Below are 15049 nucleotides of genomic sequence, written 5' to 3' on the forward strand. Positions count from 1 at the left end.
TGGTGTGAGTAAATCAATGTATGATGTGGGTTGAATTGTGCCCCCCCCACCAAAGATATGTCTAAATCTTAACCAATATCTGTCAATAGGGTCTTATTTGGAAATAGAGTCTTTGCAGATGGAATTAAGTTAGGGATCTCGAGATGAGATGATCCTGGATTAAGGGTGGGGCCTAAATCTAATGATGAGTGTCCTTATAAGAAACGAAAAGGAGAAGACACAGTGACACACAGAAGTGAAGACCATGTGAAGGCAGAGGTAGGAGGGATTGAGATTGGAGTGATGCATCTTAAATTTTTTTAATGTTTTTTATTTATTCTTGAGAGAGAGAGAGAGAGAGAGAGAGAGAGAGCAGGGGAGGGTCAGAGAGAAAGGGAGACACAAAATTAGAAGACAGGCTCCAGCATCTGACCTGTCAGCACAGAACCCAACGCAGGGCTCGAACCCATGAACTGTGAGATCATGACCTGAGCCAAGGTCGGAAGCTTAACTCACTGAGTCACCCAGGCACCCCGAGTGATGCATCTTTTGTTTTTCTTTTTGAGAGACAGAAAGAGACAGCATGAGCAGGGGAGGGTCAGAGAGAGAGGGAGACACAGAAACTGAAGCAGGCTCCAGGCTCTGAGCTAGCTGTCAACACAGAGCCCAACGCGGGGCTTGAACCCATGAACCATGAGATATGACCTGAGCTGAAGCCGGACGCTTAACCGAGTGAGCTACCCAGGCGCCCTGAGTGATGCATCTTAAATCCAGGAATGCTTGGGATTACCAGCATCCACCAGAAGCAAGAGAGAGGCATGGAATGGAGTCTCTCTCAGATCTCTCAGTAGGAACTGGTCCTGTCAATGCAGTGATTTCAGATTTCTGACATCCAGAACTGGGAGATAATACATTTCTGCTGTTTTAAGCCACCCGATTTGTGATCATTGTTTATGGTAGCCTTAGGGATCTAATAAAATGGAGATCTCCCCCCTCCCCCAAGCCAGGAGGATACCCAGAAGAGGGTTATGGAGTTCTCCCTCCATCAAGAGAGTGGAAGCATGGAGCTAATAATCTTCCACAGTGCATCTGAAGCAGTTTTGTCCTGATTTGAGGCTAACAGAGCCCTTGGAGACCATGTGGCCCAACTCCTCCCACTTTAAAGATGAGGATGCCCAGGCAAGGGAAATGACTTACCCAAGACCCGATTGCTAATAAGGAGCAAGCTTGGCTTTGAACCCAGTCTGACTGCAGAGTCTATGTTCTTTTCACTTCATCTGTGGCACTGGCCCCAGAATGCATCCTCTCAGATCAAAATGGCAGCCTGGACTGTAGGAGCTCAGATGTTGCAATCAGAAGACTTGAGTTAGTCTTTGCTCTTCTGTGCTGTGGGAGTGTGGCAAGCAAATGGCTCTTAACTTCTCTCACCCTTAGATTCTTTTTCCTGGCAGTGAGGCTATAACCTTTGCTCCCAGAGCACCTATATCTCTGGATTATAAGTCTCCCGTGAGATAATATAGGTGAAGAGGTCTTTATTAAGCAGTTAATCACTGTACATATGGAGTTACCATCGTCTAATCGAGCCTCAGACCTTGAATGTGAAAACTCAGAAAGTATGGTAGGCAGAATTCTAAGATGACCCCTAATAACCTTCCTCCATGTATAATTCTCATCCTTTGAGTGAAGGTGGGACCTCTGGATATGATGAGCTATCACTCTGATTATTTTACATTGGATGGCAAAAGGAAGATTTCCCTGGGTGGGCCTGGCCTAATCAGTGGAGCCTTTAAAAGGCATTTTTCTCTGGCTGGGTTGCAGAAGAAGTCAGACAGATGTGCTCTGGCTAGTCTGGAAGAAAGCAAACCGTCCACCTTTGTGAACTGCCCTCGGAGATCACTATGGCAAAGAACCGTGGGCAGTCTCGAGTTGCTGGGTACGGCCCCTGGCCAACAACTATGAGGAAAATGAGGACCTCAGTCCTATCACTTCAGGGAGATGAATTCTTCCATACAGTGAACTGGAAGATGAGCCTGAGCCCAGACAAGACTAGCAACCCTAGCAACACTTGCATTTCAGCCTTGTGATAATCTGAGCAGAACACCCAGTCCTGCCACGGTGGATTACTGACCTAAAGAGCTGTGAGGCAACACATGGGTGCTATCCAGAGCTACTGGGTCCATGTTACTTCTTTTGTGCAGCAACAGAAAATGAATACAGAGAGATTAGAAGGTTTTCCTTGAATCATAGAACCAGTAAGTACACCTGTCCGTGTATCCCTCCAAGGAACTCTGAGCTTCTCTACGGCTGGAGCTTCATCTGATTGAGCTCTGGAGCCAGACTGGCTGGGTTTGCACCATGGCTCTGCTACTTATGAAGTCCAAAACTGAAGCAATTACCTTACTTCCCTGCGCGTCCATTTCCTCATCTGTAACGTGGATATGATAACATTACTAACCCCTAGGGTTGTTAGCAGTGTTAAGTGAAATACATGTGAAGTACTTAGAACTGTGCTGGTCACATAGTAAATATTCGGCAAATTGTTATATCTCAGCACTCAGGCCATTGCTAGCACATAATAAGCACTCATTAAAGTTTGTTGAGTGGATGAACTAATTGATTTGGATTAGGATCTTGGTCTCCTAATTCTTAATCCTGTAGTATTTCCACAAATCGTTATTTGTAATAGAACACAGAGTTTTCCAAAGCTAGTTTTACTGGTCCAATTTCTTCAGGATGCTCCAGAAAGGCACCAGATTTATAACACCATGAAAAAACAGAGGTGTTTAAACTCATATCAGAGTGCTTAAAGACCTGCGCCATGTGGAAGGTGACTGAAAGCCATGAGTGGGCTGGCTGTGTCTTAATAGACCATGTCAGCTGGTCAGGGTGACATATTCTTAATACAATTGCCTAATTATCTAGTCATCAGGGAAATACCAGCTGTCATTGCCAACTGAGCTGGACCATCAATCAGTTTGTTCTGAGTTCATAACATAAATTAAAAGGTATTGCTTAAATACTTAGCCGGGGAATAACAACCCTCATCTCAAGGAGCTAGTGATGCAGTGGGCTTTGTTACAGCTACTGGCTGCGCTGAGCTGTGAATAATGGGATTTGGAACTTGACAATACAGTTCAACATTACACACAAAACGAGAGCCCAAAATTTGTTAAGGATGCCCGTACACTCTCACCTCCGCTCTTGTCACATTTGCATTGGTTTTGCTGATAATTCCTTTCAAAAGTCCAAACAGCAAGGTGGGTTCCAGCTGTGAACTAGACCATTGCTCTTGGACTGGCCTGAAGTGAAGGTGTATGTTTCCTTTCCCATGATTTCCTTGTTCACCTGCAGAGTGGTTATCAGAGCCTGGACTGCAGAGATGAATTACCAAAGCCTACACATGCCTGCTGCATGCCTGAGCAGTGTCACACCAAGATTTGTTTTGAGGCTTATAGATTCTGGTTCCACTCAGCTCCCCTTCTGTTGCGAGACCCCACAGTCATGCTTTTTCCCCCCACACTGAACTGTGTGCCCCTCATTCGTCCAGCATCCGTGACTGTCACTCCTTCCCAGACACTGGGTGAGGCACCTGGAATGCAGACATAATTAAGATGCTTTTCCTGCCCTGAAGAGACTTCTTTTTTCTAATTTTTTATGTTCTTTATTTATTTTTGAGAGACAGAAAGAGACAGTGGGAATAGGGGAGGGTCAGAGACAGAAGGAGACACAGAATGTGAAGCAGGCTCCAGGCTCTGAGCTAGCTGTCAGCACAGAGCCCGACGCGGGGCTCAAACCCATGAACCGTGAGATCATGACCTGAGCCAAAGCCGGATGCTTAACCAACTGAGCCACCCAGGCGCCCCCTGAAGAGACTTCTTATCATGTTCCCTCATGCCCCTGTGCCTTTGCACACGGGGGCTCCTCCAGCCTCGACTAGCTTCATGCCTGCTGGGCTTGGCAAATTGCAGCTCATCTTTCAAGTTTCTACCAAACCATATCTTTCCTTCAAGAAGATGAGTTCATACCTGCTTCATGCTCCCATAGCCCGTTGACTCGCATCTGCTCGTGTTTGCCACTTTGTGTTGTGATTTATCTATAAGCTCACATTCTAAAGACAGGGACTATGCCTTCTTCTCTGAATCCCCGGCACTTGACATTGAGCTGATGCTTGAATGTTTACTTGAATAAAAGGCTATCTTGAAAAAAGAGTATAACTATTCCCATGTAAGGTGTTTAGGAAGGTGGAGGGATGGAGCCAGAGAATAAATGTGGCTTTCTAATATCTCTTTTACCAGCAGGGGGAGAGATGTGTTTATGAAAATCCCATCATGGAAGCCTTTAAGTTCTATGGTTTGAAAGGCCAAAGAGAGGCTCAGAGTCTTTCTCAAATTTATAAGAAGTCATTTTACTTCAAGTAAGAGTGGGTACAACCTTGATTAACTTGAGTCATGCCACCTTATGGCTAGCTAATTTCTATTTTTTTTCCTTGAGTATTGTCATTTCTTATTCTATTGGGGGAGAGGTTCAGGGATGGTGATGGTTATTTTTTCACAGGTTTAAAGCTACAGGCAATAATATTCTGTGCTCTCTGAACACCTTTCAATGCAATATTGAGGTTGGAGAATTTAATTATTTGTTCCTGGAACCCTCTATCTGGGACTGCTAGGGCCCTCTGACCTTAGCTGTTTGCTTTTCTTCCTCAGTAACAGCTCCAAGAACATACTCACCATCTCTTCAGTTCTCCCCTCCATGACTCCCAAAGTTGCACCTCTTGCTTTGACTTTTCTCTGTTCCCATTCCTGTTTCTAATCCCTTGTGGTATAGTTCCGATTAGATGTCCTGTTGTTAACTTTTTCTCTCCCAGATGTACTTCGTTTCCATTTGCTCTATTCTGCTTGTGGCTCCAGTGAGCACTGAAATCAGGAGGTGAGGGTTAGGACAGGCAGAGGTACCTCAGCAGAAGATGTAGGTGCTCTGAGTCAGAGTACTTGGGCACAGGCAGTTCAGCACTCTGGAGAGCTCCCAGGTGGGGGGGCCGCTCCCTTCCTCTGGGTCCTGCCTCCCCTGCTCCTTCCCACACACACCAGCTTTGGTATAGTGTGTGTCACCGGAGTTCTGTTGGTTAAAGTAACCTCATTTATTTCTCTTAGGCTTAGTTCTTCGGGCACTGAGGACTTACTGGGGCTGGGTTCTGTTCCTTGCTCTACCACTTACTGGATACATTACTAGAGACTAAGTAATTTAATTGCTCTGAGCCTTAGTTTCTTCATCTGTAAAATGGAACGGCAATCTACCTACTTGGTAGTGTTGTTGTGAAGGTGAATTGAGGTAGAGCATGGAAAGTTCACAGCACATAATATAGACTCAATAAGTAATAGTCACAACTCTTAATTTTAGAAGTTACTGCTACAATAGTATTAATTCTCAACAATATGCAGTGGGATGGCTTTGGGAGGTTATAGGCTCATTTCAGGGGTCAGGATCTGGACTTGAATTCAGGGGTCAGAGCTTGTCCTTCTTTATCTAGTAAGTCCTCTAGGAAACCACCTCTTTGTTCCTTGGTTTCATTATTAACAGAGCACCGGGTGCTTTAGAGTCAACACAAATCATAATTGGTTGTTGGAAAAGAAGAACAGGGCCTCACAGATTTGCAGAATGGGAAATAACCTTGCGTGTGCCAGGTGGACAGTAGATGCGAAGAGATCCAGTAATGCCCACGGTGGCTCAGAAGGTTAATGGCCACAGACCGTGGAAGACTGGGTCTCCAGGCTCTTGCCTGGCCTTTGCACATGTTTTCGCCTCTTTGGACCCCTTTCCTTCTCTAATCTTGGCAACCTCTCTCTCCCTCAAGAGTCAGCTCAAATGTCACCTACCTCTCTGAGCCTTGGTTGCCTCTTCTGTGAAACGGGGGTATGACAGCTATTCATAAGCTGTGTGGAAACTACATGTCACCATGTGGGCGAAGAGCTCAGCTTGGAGACAGGCATGTAGTAGATGCTTGGTAGGATGGCAGCAGCAGGCACCCAACAATCTGGGTATGTGTCTGACTCAGCCGCTGTGCTTTGAGCTCTCTGAAGGTAAGCGCTCTTTTATTCATCCCCCTGTTTTCACCTCTCCAGCTTTAGTCCCCACCACTAACACTCTGCTCCATATGCAGAACTTCTCAGCATTCCCTGAGCATATCGGCCGGCTCAAGGACTCGATGTGCTTGTGTGTTGAATGAATGAATCGATGTTCTGGCTAAACCACAGTGCCTTTAGACCAGCTTTCTAGGGGAGTTGCCATTGCGGACAGTCCTGAAAGGGCCTGGGTATCTGGTAAACTGGGGATGAGCTGCAGCTAGAGGTATCAGGAGTGACTTCAGGAAAAGTCGTTTGAGAATCCTGGCTGGGAGGAAAGTGCTGCCGAAATGGAAACCTAATTTGCCTTGTTTCCATTTCAGTTAACAAACACATTTAAAGTTTTGGTGTAGATGTCTTTGACATAATTTGAGGACGAGTGGTGAAATGATATAATTTACGCACAGTGAGAGATCAGAGAGCAGGGAGGTTGCTGTTGATAGTACAGGGGAGCAAACCTAAATTTCTCTCGGTCCTTCTAGTTCCTTGACTGACACACCTCCTGCAATAAACAAGAGATTAGAGATTAACAGGGGAAAACAACTTTGTGTTAATTTTATACGTATGCGACCCCCAAAGAGACGAGCCCCAAAGAAGTGACCAAACAGACAGTTTTCATACTTTTTTGACAAGGAAACAATATATTTGGGATGAACTGACAAGATGAAGTTTGAGCTTGAGGTAGTAAATTAGAAAGGAAGTAACAAGGTTTGTTTACATGGTCTCCTGGGCTCCAAATTTTCTCTCCCCAGTGATAAGGATTTCACCTTTCCTCGTGGGATCTAGAGGACACCTTTTGCATCAGAGATTTATTTTCTGCTTTCAGGGAACCAAAGGACGGTCAGAGCATCCTTTCCGTGTTGGCTGTTTCTTATGTAACTTTAATTCAAAATAATATGCTAGCGTGGCACATTTGGGGGCAGCCTGCCCTGAACCCCATCAATAATTTTGGAGGGCACAGTGAAATTAATTTGTAATTTATAATTGATACTGGAACTCTTTTCCATTGGCTGAATTATAATGGAATGGAGTAAGAGTCATTTGAAGCAGGCATTTTGTTTGTATCACCCTTATGAATTAGAAAGTGGAAAAAGAATATAGTGCTAAATTGATGTCCAATCTTTTCAGAGCAATTTGCTAAATAAGCTGGAATTTTAATTAAAACTGCAAGCCAAGAGGTAAATCACGTTAAAAGTTTGTAAAGTTTTTCTTTTTCTTTTGGTTAGTATAATTACTACCAATAAAGATTCTTTATGAGTAGGAAATTGGACACCACAATAAATAACTGGAGGAGATTGCTATGGGACACTGAAATTATGAGAGGGACAACATTCTCTTCCCTTCCTGCTAATATGGGCCTTTTTTTCTAGTTCAGTTGTTTGGTAATAATTCTGACCTCATTAAAAGTATTGTGATCAGGAGCAGAAGCAAGGTGGACGACAGGCCTCACTGCAGCTCTTCCAGCTTTAATTCGTATGAGTCAATTATAATGAATGGATTTAATAAAAAATACAACATGCTTTGGTGATTAACTCAGTGAACAGTGAATGGTGCACTTACCCAGAGTATCATATTTGCAATAACAAAGAAATGAACAGGAAAAGGAAACTTCATAGATCACAAGAATTGCTACTTTCCAGCAAAAGGTTGTTAATTACTTATCCTTTTGCTATATTTATTGGCTCTATTAGAGGATGAGTAATTATTGTCTTCCTGGGAAACCCGTTGGAGCCAGACAGCATCTTCATTAAATCGGAAGTCTCCTCAGAGTGCTAGTTATCCCTGTGGGATCCTTTCCATTCAGAGTCTCCAACGACTAGGAATCTGGAGGAGGTGAGAGAGGAATGTCAGCCCACGGGCATGAAAGAAGGGGCTTCTTTAAAGTGCACTGGCTCTCAGAGTAGTTCTTGCACATGAACTTGGTGATGTGCCTTTACTCCTCTATGCCTTCCCTGCCCCTACTCCCAGTGCATTCTTTCTCTCCTTGCCTCATTGCCACTCTACCCTGTCCTTGCCTTGACCAGGTTCCTCATGGGTCTGGCTGCCCTCCGTCTCACTCTACTTCCCCTCCATTCTCCATTCTAGCCAGATCTGGCATAGCCCTGCTGGAGCACTTCCCTGGGCTGTCAAATTCAAGCTCGTCAGCTTGCCCTGTGAGCCCTTCCTGGTCTGTCTGGGTCATGGAGACGTCTACAGCTTTGTCTCCCCTACTTACCTAGGACTCTAGGTGTGTGGAACTTCTTGTGCCCTCCAGAGTCCCTGCATACATTCTGCTCTTTCCCTGACTCCCTTTCTCCTTGTCTCTGCCTGGCAAATACCTATTTCCCACCCAGCTCAAATGGTCTCTCCTTGGTTCAACGGTCCTTCTCTGGAGCACAGACACTGCTCCTCCTGGGCTTGCACACGGATAGCACATCTGCCTCTACCCAAGGCTGGCTTCTGAATCCCAGGAGCTATGTTTGATTCACTCCTATTTTTCAATAGGTGGATTTGTTGAGGGCCAGCCTCTACTTTCTCTGCCAGGGGACATGTCTGAGGACTTTTCCTCTCTACTTCACTCACCATGGGACTTAATTAGGTGAAGAACTATCCAGGATACTTGCTGTCAATATTCTATGATTGGACTAATTTAGCTCCTACTATGTGCCAGGCGATTCACATTCTTTCACTTACATAGTTGTTTTTAATCTTCACAACACCTTCTGTGATGCCTAGTCCTCTTTCTTAGATGTTGAAACCAAAGGCCTTAGAGATTGGCAGGGCTAAGATTTGGACTGAGGTTCTGGAAGTCAAGTTAAGGAGATTTTGTGTAAGTACAGACTTTCCCCAGAGGTTAGATGCATACCCAGGAAGACCTGCCTGGCCTCAAATACCCTAATATACCTTGTGCATCTTTAACCTTAGGCTGGTCCTAGAAGATACCCCATACACCATCCCCTGTGGGTAACATCTCACCAGCCAATAGGTATGGGGTGAAGGGTGGGGGAAAAGCATAGAAGAGAAGAAAGAAAACAGCATTTTTTGAACACCTACTGTGTACTTGGCTTTGTATGCCAGGCATAGTGCTAGGTGGCTCAAACACATTATTAGACCATCTAATAACCCAACTGTATTACCATTATTGTTCCTGTTGAGGAAACAGGTTTGCCCCACATGTAGGCTTTCCTCCCAGCCCCATCCAAAGATGCCGTGGTCAGGAACCTGGCAGGTCCCTCCATAGCATGGGGAGGTCTTTTCTCATTGGCTCTATTTTCCCAGGTAGGAGGGAGCCTGGAGTCTCCCTGGAGGCAGCTGGATGGTTTGTGCTTCTCATCTGTGTGGGAGGATTGTGATGCCATTAGCTGAGATGTGAGCAAGAGAGGAGGGAGCTAGCTCCCAGGCTCAACAGGGGCTCTCCTTCTGTGGATATGCTCAGATTTGGCAGATAGAGCCATGTTCCATGTGGCCATAACCTTCAGGATTTGATGGATTTCCACCAGTTTTTTTTTTTTTTTGGTTTTTTTGGTTTTGTTTTGTTTTTTTTGTCTGCTTGCTTTCTTGATTGAAGAGTACTAAGGTTTTAGTTCATCCTTGAAGGGCAATTGCTCAGTCCTTTCCATGTCTTAACTGGTCTTCTCTGAACTTTTCTGTTCTGTGTTCTTTCTTGAAGTACTAACCACAACTCATTTTTTTATGAATATATGTGCTCATTTTTTCCCATAGATTAACACAGCTATCCATCCATTCAGCTTTGTGGAATCAAAAGTACACAATCTTTGGACAAATTCTGGGTTGCCACTTATTAGCAACAGAATTATATTTTTTCATGTGTGAAATGGAGGCATATATGTAAGATACCTGGCACACAATTAAGTATTTGATAAATTAGTCTTGAGGCACCTGGGTGGCTCAGTCAGTTGAGCGTTGGCTTCAGCTCAGGTCATGATCTCACAGTTTGTGGGTTCGAGCCCCGCATCAGGTTCTGTGCTGACAGCTAGCTCAGAGCCTGGAGCCTGCTTCAGATTCTGTATCTCCCTTTCTCTCTGACTCTCCCCTACTCATGCTGTCCCTCTCTCTATCACAAAAGTAAATAAAAAACATAAAAAAATTTTTAAAACTTAGTCTTAAATTCCTTCATTCTCAGAATGCTTTCATTCTCTAAGACACTGTTATAAACCTGGAATGGTGTATTCATTGTCTATTACTGTGTAACAAATTTCCCCAAAGTTTAGCAGCTTTAAATGTCACACATTTGTTATTCACACAGTTTCTGAGGGTTAGGAATCTGAGAGTGACTTAGCTGGGGTTCTGGCTCAGGGTGTCTCTGACGACTTGACTGGGGCCGAAGGATCCACATCCAAGCTCATTCACGTGGCTGATGGCAGGAGACTTTGACTGCTTACCTCTCTCTAGACCTTTTCAAAGTGAGAGATAATGATGATGAGAGACAGAGGTGGGAGCCAGCAAGCCAGGCAGCCATGTGTGCAATGCACGCGCGCACACACACACACACACAGCCACACACACAGCCACACACAGCATGAGTGAGACAGAAGCCACAGTCTCTTTATAAGGGTATCCTAATAACGGAAATGACATCTCATCACTCCTGCTGTAGATATTGGTTACATTGACCAAGCCTGTGACAGTTGTGGGAGAAGACTACACAAGAGTATGAATTCCAGGGGGCAGAGATAATTGGAGACTATTGTAGAGACTGCCAACCACAGATGGCTAGGTTGGGGAGAGGATAGAAAGAATGGAATGTCTCCACCCCAAAGCATTCTGTCTGATGGGGAGGCAATCATGTAAACATAAATACCCTACAAGGCAGTGGCTGTACTACAGGCATCAACAGAGTGCACAGGGAACGTTGGAGAGAAATCTATTAACTCTGCCTGGGGGCATTGTCAAGGGTTTCCCAAGTGCAGGTACACTGTGGTGTTCTTATTCAAGAGCTGTCCTAATGATGCTTGATATTTGGTTGGCATCTTTTTTAATTGAAGTTGCTCATTAAGGTGATTTCCTTGGACATTAAAAATAATAACCCATCCTATATAACAGCAATTTGCTTTGTACAAAGTGCTTTCCCATGCGTCCACAGAACAGCCCTAGGAGGTAGACAGGTTTTATTGCTGTTGTTTTCTTCCCTTGCAGGTGAGCTGTAGAGGGGGCAAGGTCAGTGTGTCGAAGTCTTGGGGTGGGGTGTGGTGGGTTGAGGCTTCAGCCAGGGTCTTCCTCGTCCATGCGTGCTGCTCTGGCTGGTACCCCTTCCTTGTGTTTCCTCAGGGTGCTTTGGGCCTCTCATTTTAAAGCAGTAATTTGGGTCATTTCCCCCTGTAGATGCATTACACATGTGCTTGGCCATATCAAAGCTTATTTGCCACTTTTATGCCCAATCACTTGAAAGATTTCCTTTCATGAAGAAGCTTTATGAAGAAAATCATTCACAAAGTACAGAAATGTGAATTGTGCTTTTATCAGCATTCGCTGCGAAATTTCATTTTGTGAAACTCCCCAGGGGGTTTGAACTTGCTCTTTGGGCTATTTATTAGAAGAGGAACTGGAACCTCAATTCCTTAAGCACAAACATGCTCAAAGGACATTTAATGGTTTCAGTTCTTGGAGACTGGCTGTTTTGTGAGTTTGTTTTATTCCTTCTAGGTAAGAGGGAAAAGGATTTTGGGTCCACACAGGTGTATACGTTGAGGGAGAATCCTCCTTTGTAGCAAAGATGGTAGCATAAGGGATGAGGGTGTGCTAGTTACTATAGTTTGTGTGTGACTAATAAATGCCACCTTAGTGACATACCAACCTCAGTTGTGTGTAATGTTAAGTGCTTGGGATTTGATCCTGACTCTGCCCTCAGTATCTCTTGGAAAAGTCATATAATCTCTCAAAGCTTAGGTTTCTTCATCTATAAATAGGATTATTTGTAGCACCTTTCTCCTAAGGTGGTTGTGGGGATTAAATGACATAATCTATGTATGAAATACATAGACATAGTAATAAGAATTACATAAATATGAACTTTATAATGACAGTGATGATGATGGTAACAAAGTATCTGAGCGGCTGGTGTTCATAAGTTCCTTTGTTTATGTGATTATTCATGAAACATACTACAGATGTTCTAACAATGCTGTCTGTAAACAACCAGAAGCTTCAGGGAGTCTTTGGATCTCCTCAAATCATATGTGCATATATCATATTTTATGCATATGTGTGCTTTTCTGGTGAGGATCTCAAAGTGATTCTTGTCCCCGAAAATTATGACCAAACAAAAAGTTATAAACAAAGACTTGGTGTCAGGGATCCACAAATGATGATAAGACTGTTTTCATCTTCAAAGAGTTCACAGAGCGGCAAGGTGGGCAGACTTACAGACGGGATGTTGCAAATGTCCCATGAGGGTGTAAGTGACAGGGGCCACATAGAAGCCCAGGGTTTGTGAGATAGCTTCATGGAAAGAGGGAGTGGATGGTCAAGCCAAGTCAGAAGATTCCAGGCTGAAGGAATAACATCTAGAAATCCATCGCACAAAACAGTGAACTTCTGTATACTTAAATACCACAAGTAGTCTGGCAATGACTGTACAAGTGCCCAGGTGTCAGGGACCCAACTTGAAGCAAGCAAGCTGGTGGAGAGGAGTTTGGGAAGAGTCTTTTGGGCCACGCTTGGAGCTTAGAGTTAATCCTGTGGTCTGTGGGAAGGCAATGAACAGTTGTAAGCAAAGGAGTGACATGGTCAGAGCTGTGTGTTGGGTGGACTAGAGGAGGAAGGAGACCATGGCAGATGGGGGACCTCATCCCAGTGAGAGATGAGTCCACAAAGGAAGGCAGTGCCATTGAGGATTAAGGAAGGGGAGAAAATGTAAAAATAAATTAGGAGATAAATCAGAAAACTTGCTGACCAGTGGATGTTGGGGAGGGAAGGGTGACATGGGTGATTCTCAGGATAATAACTTCTAATTTCCCTTGGGCCTAGTACTAATCGGACACCTGGTTAGTCATACTTGAAGGCCTGAGACAAGTTATTGTCATATTGTTCCTGGCCCTAGAAATGCATGGTATTATGAGGGAGTTAAAGGTTACACGTGAAGTATGCAAGAGTGCTGATAGTGATATAAACAGTGAGTGCCAAGGGGACCAGGAGGGTCATCACCATGGGCTGCGGTGGTCTTGGAGCTCTCCGTGTTATCACATTCAGCGGGCAGTTGTTAGTTTCCAACCTCTGAGGTTGACCTCTCAGCCATGTTTATACTGTTTATCATTCCCTTTGTCTTGAAACACTTCTCATCTCTGGTCTTTTTCAACTCATGCTCTCTGTGTCTCTGGTCCTCCTTACTCAGTGAGTTCTACTCAGTTGGCTCATCTCACTCTCTGCATGACCTACTGTTTCTGTGATCGGCTGGGGGCAGCCCTATCCCTTCTGCATCTGCCTAGGTCTTCAGGCTCGTGTCACACTGCTTTCCTCTGGTCCTCTGTGCCCCAGCCACCTTGGTCTGCCTTTAGGGTTTCCAGTGGGCCATGGACAGTCTGACCTCTGGGCTGGAATACTTTTCTTTTCCTCACTTACCTGTTCTTTAGAGTCCCAGCTGAAATAGCCTTTTCTTAGCGATAGGGTGACCACTCAGTTTGCTGTTCAAACTGGGATACATTTGAAAATGAATAAAAGCTCTATTAACATTAACCCCAGGACAGCAGGTGTAAACTGGAACTGTCCTTGGCAAATGAACACACGGTCACCCTACTCAGAGTGGCTCTCTTTGACTTCCCAGATACAATTGGGCCGCCCTGTGCTCTCATTGCTCTCTGGACCTCAGTTCACAGTCCTTACCATGGTTTGGTTTGCAGTGATACATTGGAGTGACTGACTCAACTCTTTCTCCCCAGTGGACTGTATGCTCCTTGAAAGCAGACATGTCCCTGTGTGTCTTGGCCACTTGAGGCACATTGTACTACATGATACATTAAATTTAACTCTTAATGAGTAAGTCAATGATCACTTCAGATTTGTATTGTTGTGTGGAATGTACAAAGCATTTTCATTTCCGTTATCTTGTTTGGCTCCTATTGCGGATTGACACATTTTCTTGTCTCCGTCTATGACGGACACAAAGGTTTTGGTCGCTTAAGATCACATACTAAGTGACAGAAACAAGTCTAGAACTCTCAGGTCTTCTGACTCCAAGTGCAGTCCTTTTTTCCAAAAGGGGTTGAAGAAAAGAAAAGGAAAGATGACTCCCAAGTTCAGAACCTAGGTAACTGGGAAGATGGTGCTGACCTTGAGAAAAATGAAACTGAGAAACATGGCCACTTAGAACTGCCCCATGAAAAGCCACATAGCATTCCAGGCTATAGAGAGCTCAGAGCCACGGACGACCCCTTTACCCTTAGGGAGCATAAGGAGACAAGTTTTTATTGTTATTTTATTGCAGTGAAAGGTACCCAACAGAATTTACCTTAACCATTTTTAAGTGTACAGTTCAGTAGCATTAAATACATTTACACTGTTGTGCAACTATCAACACCACCCATCTCCAGACCATTTTTCATCTCCTCAAACAAATTCTATACCCATTAAACACTTAACATTCCATTTCCCCCTCTTTCTAGCCCTTAGAAACCACCGTTTTACCTTCTGTCTCTATGAACTTGAGTACTCTAGCGTCTCATGTAAGTAGTTTATTTCACCTGACATAATGTCTTTGCAGTTTCATTCATGTTGTACCAGGTGCCAACATATCATTCCTTCTTAAGACTCAATAATTTTACAATGTATCACTATACTCCATTTTGTTTATCTGTTGATGGACACATGGGCTATTTCCACCTTGGCTACTTTGAATAACGCTGAGCATTTGTATATCAATATCTGTTCAAGTACCCTATTTCAGTTCTTTTGGGTAAATACTCAGACGTAGAATTTCTGGATCATGTGACCATTTCATTTTCTGCAGCAGCTTTTTA

General features: G+C 44.2%; 1 protein-coding gene and 1 long non-coding RNA gene across 2 annotated transcripts in view; one reads left to right on the top strand and one right to left on the bottom strand.

The window, feature by feature from the left end:
• TTLL11 (tubulin tyrosine ligase like 11) overlaps positions 1 to 15049 on the top strand; it is a 246110-nt gene that overhangs the window by 34655 nt on the left and 196406 nt on the right. The window lies entirely within an intron of this gene.
• On the bottom strand, positions 7732 to 9378 carry LOC115276168. Its single transcript, XR_003901842.1, has 3 exons — positions 9215 to 9378; positions 8772 to 8880; positions 7732 to 7922 (listed from the first exon to the last, which is right to left on the bottom strand). It is a non-coding gene; the product is annotated as an uncharacterized LOC115276168 (long non-coding RNA).

Source organism: Suricata suricatta, chromosome 13 (assembly GCF_006229205.1).
Source record: "Suricata suricatta isolate VVHF042 chromosome 13, meerkat_22Aug2017_6uvM2_HiC, whole genome shotgun sequence".
NCBI lineage: Eukaryota > Metazoa > Chordata > Mammalia > Carnivora > Herpestidae > Suricata > Suricata suricatta.